An 11,610-nucleotide genomic window follows, 5' to 3' on the forward strand; every position below is an offset into this window, starting at 1 on the left:
ATGCATGCTCGGTCAAATGTCGCCTGTTCTTTAATATTGGCCTTGTGACTTGTGAGACGTCTCACCTGGGTTTGTCCGTAATTCGGCAATTTCTTGGTCTAGGGTCACCCATTGGCTCGCGGTACCCCAGATGAACGTGGGCCGATCGCAAAAGCGGGTTGGATTTTTAGAACCTACCGCGAAATGAATTAAACATAAACTAATTATTCTCTTTACCAACCACGCAGCATAAAACTAAAGAAATATAGTTTTATCCCGAATTATCAGGATTTAGGATATTTTCAGGATTCTACGGGTGCAGGATCCAACATAATATTATCTATTTTTATTTCATGACATAAAATTAAGGATTTTCATAAGATTATATTACAGATGGAAGTTGGTATTCGTTGGTGGTCTAAAACAACCAAGTATTTTAAAAAATACATAATCATCTTTGGCTCGTAAAATCCCAATGTTAGTTTACATAAATGCCCATCTAATGCAATACACACAAACTGACTTTATTTGAAGTGGTAGCTACAAACACCGCAAATACGCAAAAAGGAATTCAGTGGCTTCAAGAATCAACAGAAACATTCAAACACACATGGTCACACCAAAATAAAACATTAATTTTTGGTATGTAAACATTAACTTTTACAGAATCCTCCCAATCCCTTCACATTTATGCACAACAAATTATTTAACAGTTATCCAAACTATTTATTATTTTTAATATACTAATTATAAAGGCACATGCAAAAACACATCGGTATTTTAACGAGCGCGATTAAAAAAAAAAAAAAACAAGGACTCCAACCTGACGGTGTAACATTCGTTGAGTCACACTTTTATTTAATAAAAAAAAAAAAAAAAAAAAAACCTTTCGTTAAGTGGTTTTCTCAACATTAAAATGTACGAGTCAAAATAATTATATCAAGTAAGTAAAATCACAGATTGTTCACTAGTCACGTTATTAAAAATTGTATATAATTCAGCTCTGAATGTGAATGACATTCTGATGTTGGTACGGACGGAATCATTAGTGTACAATAAAAGCATCGTAGGCCCTGTCTAGGGGCAGGTCCCTGAGTGTGGTCAGACCAATCGCGTCCCACAACAGGGAGCGGTCCGGACTGGACTTGCGACAGGGGGCGAACCTGGTCTTTTCCGGACTTTTCCGGACTTTTCCTGACTTTTCCGTGGGCCCGGCGTAACATCTCAGCTCTCTGTATGCGGCGTTTGGTAGGAGTGATCTCATGAATGTAAATGGAAGTCGCATGGAACGGAGATTCATAACCACTGTGCTGCCATCTGTGGCGGATGGCGCGAACCAAAAGTTCGCAAAGCCAAAGGGAATTTTTTTATAGTATTAACTGTTTAATAAAATTTAACAAGAAGGGCCGTATCTTGATGAAGTTCCTTGTTGAAAGCGGGTCCAAAACCAGAGGTGGATATTTTTTTACAAGCCTTTTTCGCTTTTATCGGAGCAATTTTTTATTATTGTATAGTTTAAAATTTCGGTCTACTAATCAAACTATCCAATAGGTGAAGTATCTGTCCGGCAGCGAATTCTAACGATGGGTGCGGAAATTACGTGTGATTCACGTCAAGAAATGTAGTTGAAAACACAATTTGCGTATATTTATCACCCTCGGCATTATATTAACGAATAAGTTTCCATGTAGGTTATCATCACATGTCTTGAAAAATTATTGACATATAATATTATAAGTACAAATATCAAAAATGACAGTCACGAAAATTTTAATTCACGTCTTTTGAGTATATCGTGTAGTAGTGCGTGTAACTATGTAGGCCTATATGTGATTTTGTTTACACATTTACCATGGGTGAACACAGTATTTGTGGAAGAGGAGGGCAGAAGCCAGTCACTCCTCCGGAAACTCTTTTACAAAGATAATGCTTGAAAATACATTTTTAGGCTATTTGACGATCCCTTAAATGCTTTTGAAACTTCTGCCACCTCTATTTTTACTACGTTCTTGACACTTATTGTTAAAGAAACAGGTTCCTCTTTAGAGTAAGCTTCTCTGCACTTATACCTGTGCCTTGTTAATAGAAGTGCAAACAAATATACACATAAAACAAAACAAAATACAAATCTGCTTAAAGAAAGTCAGTTTCTAAGTGAATTTCAAAAACAGTGTAGTTCATTTAATAAAATGTCAACCGACAAACAACATTTTAAATAATAGGTAAATTAATTCAGGATGTAGTTTCGGACATACATTAAACTGTATTTCATGAGAAATCTCAGTTTGTTTGTGCCTTAAGAAGAGAATAGATCTCTCTCCCGAAACTTCGCAACTGTTATCTTGGGAAAAACATAATGTGTTATTCTGCTACCATCGTTGTGGTTTTCAAAATATCTGTTTTGTCGCTCAACTGTATTTTCGTTGTTTTTTTTTTTTTTTTTTCCAATTTTTATCTGTTAAGATTCATCGTTGGGTTATTCTGTTTGCCGTTGTGCACCGTAAATTTTCTTGGTAAATGGAACAGAAACATTCATGTAAACTTTTCATATTGTGTTGCCCCAGTACCTCCAATATTTAAAAGTTAATTGTAAACCCTTGTTTGAATAGCTTTCCAGTATTAACTGCTCATATTAAGCGCGGTAAAACAAAAGAAAGCCAAATTGTTGAATATTTGATCGCATGTACACATCAATTGAAGTATAAAATAATTAGCCAATTTTTGTAAGAAATACTCAGTTATACCTCGATAAACCGTATTTCAGATGTGCAAAAATAACCAAAGCTTTCTTTTAGTATTGCAAACTATTCCTTGTCAACTGTTTTCCAATAGAATCTTTTGTAAAAGTACTGAAAAATCAATTCTGTGAGTTGTCCGAAGTATTTTTCTTCGTTGTTAGCCCACTGTGTCCGTTTTTTTACCAATGTTTTGATGTTCCCTGAATTTCGCTTGTTTTCTGTATGTTTGCACATTTATATTTCTTGTCTGTTATTGAGGTTTCTTATGACCTACATTATAATCAGCAATGGTGTATGTCCGAAATTATATATATATAATTAATCTCCCCAATTGCAAGAACAATTAAAAAAAATAAAAGTATTTATTTGGTATTTGAAACCCGTAGGTACGTTTGCAAAAAAAAGTATTTAAAATAAAATTATATATTATTTTGTAATAATTTCAAAATACCAAGTGAAGCATGTATAGAGAATTTAATTTCATAACGGAATTATTATATCTACTTAAGTAGTTGAACTGAAGGAAAGGTTCGAACATAATAATTTAAAACAACAAAATTATAAGAAAAGTGAAATCTCTTGTTGTAGGATATTTTTTTGTACAACATATTTTTTTTGACGAAAATAAACATACACAGACATTAAATCAACATTTTATACTGTAACAGTTAAAACATAATACATGTTTTATATTATTACACGTAGAAATATTACACATCCAAAATAAAAACACCGAATTCCAATTTTTGTTTCAATTAAAATTACAAATAATTAAAAAGCAAAGTCACTGCGATGTGCACAAATATTAAATAAAAACTTTCTGTATTTTTGTACTCAAAGTAGTTCGTGTTTAATAATCCCGATGATTTAATTAAGTTTCTGAGGGTTTCATTGTATAAATAAAACATTTATGCTCCTGCTTAGCCCTGAGGTAAGCTATTACCAAGAATTATGTACTCAGGAGTTCTGTAAGTTCCAATAAAATATATTTGTATTCAAATAATGTGAATATTTTGAAAAATAAGTAAGCAAATCTCACAAAACTAGTGTCATCTAAATTCTTAGTCTTAAAAAACTGATCGTTTTAAGGTTAGTACTATCATTATCTAAAATTCCAACGAAGTCACTGTGAAATGTATATTTTAATTTTATATAGGCCTATCCAACACTATCATTGATTTAGTACTTAATTTAATATTTTGAAAATGCATATTTGCAAACAGTTGTTTGTATCGCTTCCCAGTATTAGCTGCGCATATTAAGTACGGTAAAACAAACAATAAAAGCCAAAAGTAATATAACAAGGTTAACTTATCTGTGGTTTTAAAACCAAATAAATAAAATTGTATGCATTAACTTCATGCTTGTAAGCACACACATATTTTAAATGAACACACTATTTTAATATGTAACAGTTATTTCAAAATAACTTTACCATCTAGTCTATATTTATTTATAATTATTGTACAGCGGGACTGTAAGTTTGTTTGCATGAAATCAACTAAAAAATTGCCAGTCAAGTTATAAAAATAATATTTCACTGTTATGAAATTATATAATTCATGCTGAACGAACAACATAAGAACACATAAATTTGTTCGTTACCGAGGTTAGATGTTACTGCACGTGTTAAGGACACACTCGTGGAATAACATCATGTCAGTGTTAAGAAGACTGCAAGTATCCGCTCTACCACTCTGGTTCTGGGGTAGAGCGCCTGCCTTGTGACTTGTAGGACCCGGGTTCGCACCCCGGCTCCTCCAAGGCGGATTGCCCAGATAAAATGGTGGCATTTTCTCTGGTAGGAATACAATCCCTTGTAACAAGTCAGGCTACCAAAGAAACGGTGGGTGGAACAGAAAAAAACCTTCCAGGTGGCTTCCAAATGGGGAGCCCGTTTCGTTTCTTTTCTTGGGCTCCCCATGCGGTGGCCATTCCGGGGGTTTCTCCGGGGGAACGGAGTTTTGCAAAAATATTTTTTTTCTAGTTTTTAGTAAATGTAGCATTATCATTCCACCATGTCATAAATAATACTCAAACAAACATTTAAAACATTTTAAAAAAATATTTGCTTCTGTACAAAAATATTTGAATTATGTCTGCACATGAATTTTATTTTTAAAAATAATATTTCTGAAAAACCACGTAGTTTTCAAACAGGAAGATCGTCTTTAACACATACAGTATTATGTAAAGTATGTATATGTGTGTGTGCGCGCGTGCGCGACAGTATAACATCCATATATAAATAAAATATTCTATTTATTTCCAACCCAATCTCATTATTAAAAAATTATCAATTTTATGCCTCGTCAAGCAAAGCGTGGTATATATTGGTTTTAATTATCTTACAAATAGACGCTTTACAGTCAAATTTGCAAATGCAATTTAATGGTATTAGGTGTTCCGCAAAGTAGTAGTTTATCTCAACTAACCTTTAATATTCAGAATTGATCAAGAAAAGATGTTGATGAAAAAGAAAGGAAATATGTTTGTGAAACTATTCAGCTAGATATTTCAGCTGTCCAGATCTGGTTTTCAAGTTAACTTAACAAACGTCTCTTGAATTACGATAGCATTTATTGTATAACATTTAGTAAAAAAACAAATTCAATCAATTAGAATTATCACATAGTAAGAAATGACATTAAACGTGGTGTCCACTTTTAATACCTTCGAGTTATATTGAATGCCAAGTTTTTATTTTTCACCAACATCAATACCTGATTGTATACTTTGTTCTTCAAATTGATTTGCACTCATTAAATAATGATATACAATTACTTCAATTATTCCAGTGTGAAAAAATGTAAATTCTATGAAGCTAGTTTCATTACGATTTTATGAGAAAGGCTGTTTTCCTCATTCCGTGGAATGTAGGTAATAATAAATGTCGGCAGAATTCCCCTTGGTCATTTTTGTTATGGCAGTCTTCCATTACGGTACTTTTCCGTCGCCTTCGTCAAAACAGGAGGAAAAGTACTATAATAGTCGTCGTAATAAGAATACAGTGCTGCTAACTATAATACAAATTTGGAAACATTTCTTTCTTCTCGTCCGCGATCTGGAAATGATTTGTTATTGCAACTATCTCCGTCAGAAACCTGAGAAACAGCTAGAGTGTTGACAGCGCTATCTACCGAGTATTCTATACACTACTTCGAGAGCAATGCCGCTGTATCTTTCCATGGAGTGTTTATAAGAAAGTATGGCAGAATTCCGTCTCGTCCTTTTGAAATTATGGCAGTTTTCCGTTATGGTACTTTTCCGCCTTTTTCGAAGAGGCCAGGCGGAATACTGACTTTATGGTAGTCTTCCAGTATGGTAGTCTTCCGTGACCCCATTAATTTGACCATGAAAATGTTTTGCAAAAAATTTCAGGTGGTAGCGATGACCAAATAACTTTTGACATTGCTTCGCAGTGCACCTATCAGTTACCAAACACACGTATAAAATCAAAAGAAGGATTGATGAAGAGAAAGCGAGAAAACAAATTAGGTGCCAGAAGTGGAAAAAGGGCAGCGTGTGCAAGGGAAAATATCGTGACGGGCGAACGGACGGAGTGTTGCGAATCGCTCTGCGGCCGACGGACGGACGCGACGGGCTATTGTGATCCAGGCTTTACTCGCCGTTGCACCTGGACTATTTCCATCGGCCACGCCCAGCCTGTCGCGGGAAAACCGCCTGGCCGCCAAGTGCCCTGCCGCAGGCCATCACGGATGAGGTCGGCCGGCCGCTGCATTACTGCCCTCCCCCACTGTTCCCTCCCAACCCCCGGCCTACCCTCTTCCCCTGCTCTAGCGTTCCTGTCCAGACCGGCAGCCGGGTGCAGCGCGTGGCTACGTCTTCATGGTTGTCACACGTTTAGTGAGAGAAGAAGTTTTTTTTTTTTTTTACTTAAGCTAACTGTCGCGCCATTTTGATTTGACGCCCAAAACATTGGCCGAAGTGTAGTGTGTGAATTTTGGAAGCAGTTCAAATATTTTTTTTTTTTGTTGAGGGGGATGGGGGTACAATTTTCGAGCGTTACGAAAATTAAGATCGCATGAGTGGACTAGTTAGTTAGGTAGGTGGTGGGGGAACCGGTAGAGGAGGAGAGTGCGTCAGCGGCGACGCCACTCCAACGCATGCGCCAGCGGTCGAATGGGAAGATGACAAAAAAAAAGGGGAGGGGGGCTTTAGGTACGTATCGTAGCATGCTGTATGCTAGTTGTGACGGCCGGAAGGTGATACGGCAGGAGTAAGGTATAAATTAGTTCGGCTAACGGTTGACGCTACCGTATTTATTTTATTTTAAAGTATTTTCAATGTTTTTACTTGCGTGGAAAATAGTTATTGATTTGTGAAATTAACTTTATAAGTATCAATAATTTTTATGTGAATAGTGTGACTGACAATGTAAAAAAAAGACACATAGTCTTGAGAGTTTATCTTTATAAGTGCAATTCTTATTTTTGGTGTGAGAACACTGTGATTTGAAATGTCAAAAAGACTTTTGAGAGAGACTTTATAAATGTATTTTATGTTTGATTGTTTTTTTGTTCTTTCATTTTATTCAACTAGAGATCGTGATTTAACATCATGCGTAATTAAAAAAAGAGGTATTATCAAAGGCAACGTGGGAATAAACCGCCAAAAGAGACGCCAAAAAGTGCCGGTGAATGGATACGATAGTACAGTGCGCGGAAAAAAATAGTGCATATTTTTCGTCTGAGATCATACCCGCATCCGTACTATTGTCAATTATTATCTCTTGATAAATTTAAAAAAATTCTAGTTTTTCTCTATATATACCTAATAAGTAGGGCCATGCAGATTTCGCGAAAAGATTTTGAGACTAGCTGAAAGTTAAAACACTGTAGCATCGTCTGTGCTTCGTGATTGGGTGAGTTTCTCCCAGATAAATATCGATTGTAACAACACCAATCACAGCGATCCAGTGCGGAAGCAAACGCGTCTTGAATGGCTCGGCCAAACAAGGCAACGACTTCTCTCGCAGTCAGGCCGCCAGTCACAAGAAAGAAACCACTGGTGCGAGTATACCTTGTTGCAGTCTAATGGGTGAGCAGATCTTTTCGCGAAAAATGCCTGCCCCTAAGAAAGAAGTTTCACTTCTGTCGCGCAAGGACTCCAAACACACACTTTTTTTTTTTAATGAAAGTGACTATTTTTAACGATGGAGATTCTAATTTATATTTACTAACCACCATCACACGTGGTCAAGAAACATTTCCACAATGTTTCGGGAGGAACTATATGGCGATGGCGAGGTTAAATAGTGACTTCATTTATGTCACTGCATGCCGTCTTCAATTCCCTAACTCCACTGCCGGATGGGCAACGAAAATAATGCCTAGAGTTCACAGGAATTAAAGCCACAACCACAACCCGAACAGTTCCGAAGTTTAGGTTAGGTCAGTGTAATAAAAAATAATAGTTATTTATATTTTTTTTGGGGATGGTAGGTTTAGGTTCGGTTACATTATTGTAACTAAAAAGAAAGGTTGATTGGATTAGCGTTATTTAAAATATTATTATAACCATAAAATATATAAATCAATGCAATATGGTGTTTTTTTTTTTAAAAAAAAAAGCGATCGGCAAAATTCGGAAAACGTCGGAACTGTTCAGTTGTGGCCCTCATCCACCTGAACTGTAGGCTTCCTGTGACGAAAGTACAATCGCCCGCCGCCAGGTAGGTATGGCAAACGTTTCCACTATCGATGTATCGGTGTTTCGATATACCGTTTGAATTAAATCGATGCCAAATATAATATCGGTTTGAAAAAAATCAATTTTTACGATACATCGTTTTTTCCTGACATACCACATTAAAAATGTAACTCAAACCAGAGTAAAGTAATGCATACTTATATATATATATAAATAACTATATATATACATATATATTCAAAAATTAAGAAAATAGGATAGCTACATTTTAATTTTAAAAAATATATATTTTATTTTTAAAATATATATTTTTTTAAAATTCGAATATCGATACCAAAATATTTATATTTTGAACCTGAAATGCCTACCACAAGGAGAGCATGCCCTCCCCTCCCTCAATAAATGGTTATACCAAATTCATATGCGGATAAAAATCTAATGTGGACCTCATGTCCAAACAACACATTGCAGAGACTTTTCTGCCCAGCCCAACTCTTCTACTGGACCATCCCGTACCTAACCTGCACTCTTACCTGCATGACCCATTGCTCGCTGCATGACTGAGCCCAGGGTTTTCCCCGAGTCTGTGCAGGTTTTTACCTGAGGCCCAACTTGACTAGTTATAGTCTAAAGTTCATGGCTGGCTGATTCCCTCTAAGCACATGAAGAATGCAACCTCTCCTGCTGCACTTAGTTTTCCCTAACCCAGACGGCTCCCCAACCCAATCCACTTAGATTAAACTAGGTTAGGAAAAAAAGGGGGGGGGGTGTTGGTCTGTTAAGTCGGTTTACGGACGATAATTTTACGTGATAACGTCATAAAAAATCATTGATGAAAAATTGCATACTTTTTAATTTTTTATATTTTATTTATAGTTTTTTCAAATTTAATTTAAATAATTTGTTTAAATATAATAACGAACAATTAGTTATAGAAACAAACTGATATCAAATCAATGTCAAGTTGTTAATTTGAAATGACGAAATTGGACAAATCAATTTTTTTAATTGCTGCTTTTAAAAAGCCCGCCGCCTTAACCTGTTTGATATTATAGAAGTTTTTCTCGCACGGTGGTTGGCCGGTTCTTGCACGCTCGGCTCAGGCGGAACGTGACAATGAGTCATGCTTTTTCGTGCGTGCAGCTGGCGTTCATCGATTTATAAGACGTTATCACGTCAAAAATCGTCCCTGTTCGTGAACGTGAACGAAAGGAGGCTTAGGCCTGGTTTGCAATCTGCGCAAGAAACGCGAGAACACACAAGGACGCAAAACGCAACCAAACGCAAGCACGAAAGCTGCAAGACTTCACCATCATTAACAAGTTACATCATGTAAATTTGTTCTCGAGTTTATTTCTACAATTCAAGTTTATCGGTAAAACGAATGAAATCCACAATAATTTCATTTGAAATGATTTATTCACCGCCAATGAGAGAAAGTTTATGCGTATAATAAAAAACAGACATTTTAGCATTCTGTACGCATAACGTCCCCGTATTTCAAGGTTTTGGAACATATTTATTCAAGTATATAAAAGGCGGAAACGCTAGAAGTTGAAATTTGAGCAGTGTTTGCGTTGCGATATTTCGTGTTGCTTAATTTATAAACGGAAATTCTAAAATTTGGTAATTAATTTTTTTTTAATATTGCGGTTTTTTTTTTGTTTTTTTTTGCGTTTCTTACGTTGTTTAAAAACTACGAACCAACTTCCTGTGGGATTATGAAATTGCGGAAACCAAAACTAGGTTTGTCGATCCTATTCCTAATTCATAAAAAAAGGTAATATTTAATTTAAATTAATTTTTTAATTGCCAAATGTGTGTTTCCAAACATTTTTCATATCTTCAGTGTTTTATCTTGTACTTTATATATCAGTGCATTTAAGTGCCATCATGAAATTCTTCAAAATTCTTGCTCGTACTATTCTTTGTAAAAAGAATTATAGAAATAAACCAAGTGTGAGCAATGAGCCTGACCGGGCGACGTATTTCCAAACCCTAGATTGACTCACCGACGCATACCTGAAGTGCGCTCTGATTGGCCGCGCCTCAGGAGGAGAGGGAAGGGAGAGGGCCACGAGATTGGTCTAAGGTCACAGTAAGTGCCGTAGGCGGGCCACCTCAGCCAATATGTTATTATTAGAGACCTGCATAATTCGCGGTTTCGATGGTCTTCAGGATAGACTGCACATACCCCTGTACACTCGGGCAAATAACGCAAGTTCATTGGCTGCCGACATGTAAGTCGTCTCAGCTGGTTTGTCTGTGATTCGATCCTTCTTTGGTTGAGGGTTTATAACTGGTTGAGATTCGTCCAGATGAACAGTAAGCCAATAGCAAAATTATCTAAGAGGTATATGTGTTTGAATTCTAGCCTATCACCGAATTAATCCGCGAATTTTGCAGGTCTCTAGTTATTATATACCACAAATGTGCAAATATATATATACACATGTATATATATAACTTGTAATTAATAGTAAAACTTTATTTCATTTTTTTTCATTATAACTTTATTAAAAATATCGTCAAGTTGGTAATAAGGTAGGTTAAGTAGGTAAATTATGTTAAGGTGTGTTGTAACAAGGCGAGGTAAGGTATACTCAGGTAGCTAGGGTATTTTAATTAAGTTATTGTAGGTTTAAGTTAGGGTATGTTAGGTTATGGTAGGCTAGAGCAGAATATGTTTGGGGTGAGTTAGGAGGGATAAATGTAACTTAAGTTAGAAAAGCTAGTTCGGGTTTTGTTCGTTTATGTTAGGTTAGAATAGAATAGGTTTTGGTAGGTATGTTAGGAGAGATAAGTAGAAATTGGTTTAGAAAGTCTATTGTATGTTATGGTGGATACAAAAAAGTTAGTTTATGTTAGGGTAGGGTATAAAAGGTTTGGGTAAGCTCTGAGAGACACATGTAAGTTAGGTTCGGGTATGTTTGTTTATGTCAGGGTAGGTTAAGATACGGTAGACCAGATAAGGTTTTGGTAAGTTAGGAGAGATAAGAGTAGTTTAGGTTAGGAAGGAAAAAGGTGACTTAGGTTGGGGTAGGTTTGTTTATGTCAGGGTAGGTTAAGATACGGCAGACCAGATAAGGTTTTGGTAAGTTAGGAGAGATAAGAGTAGTTTAGGTTAGGAAGGACTAAGGTGGCTTAGGTTGGGGTATGTTTGTTTATGTCAGGGTAGGTTAACATACGGAAGACCAGATAAGGTTTTGGTAAGTTAGGA

This window comes from Bacillus rossius, chromosome 16 (genome assembly GCF_032445375.1).
Source record: "Bacillus rossius redtenbacheri isolate Brsri chromosome 16, Brsri_v3, whole genome shotgun sequence".
Taxonomy (NCBI): Eukaryota; Metazoa; Arthropoda; class Insecta; order Phasmatodea; family Bacillidae; genus Bacillus; species Bacillus rossius.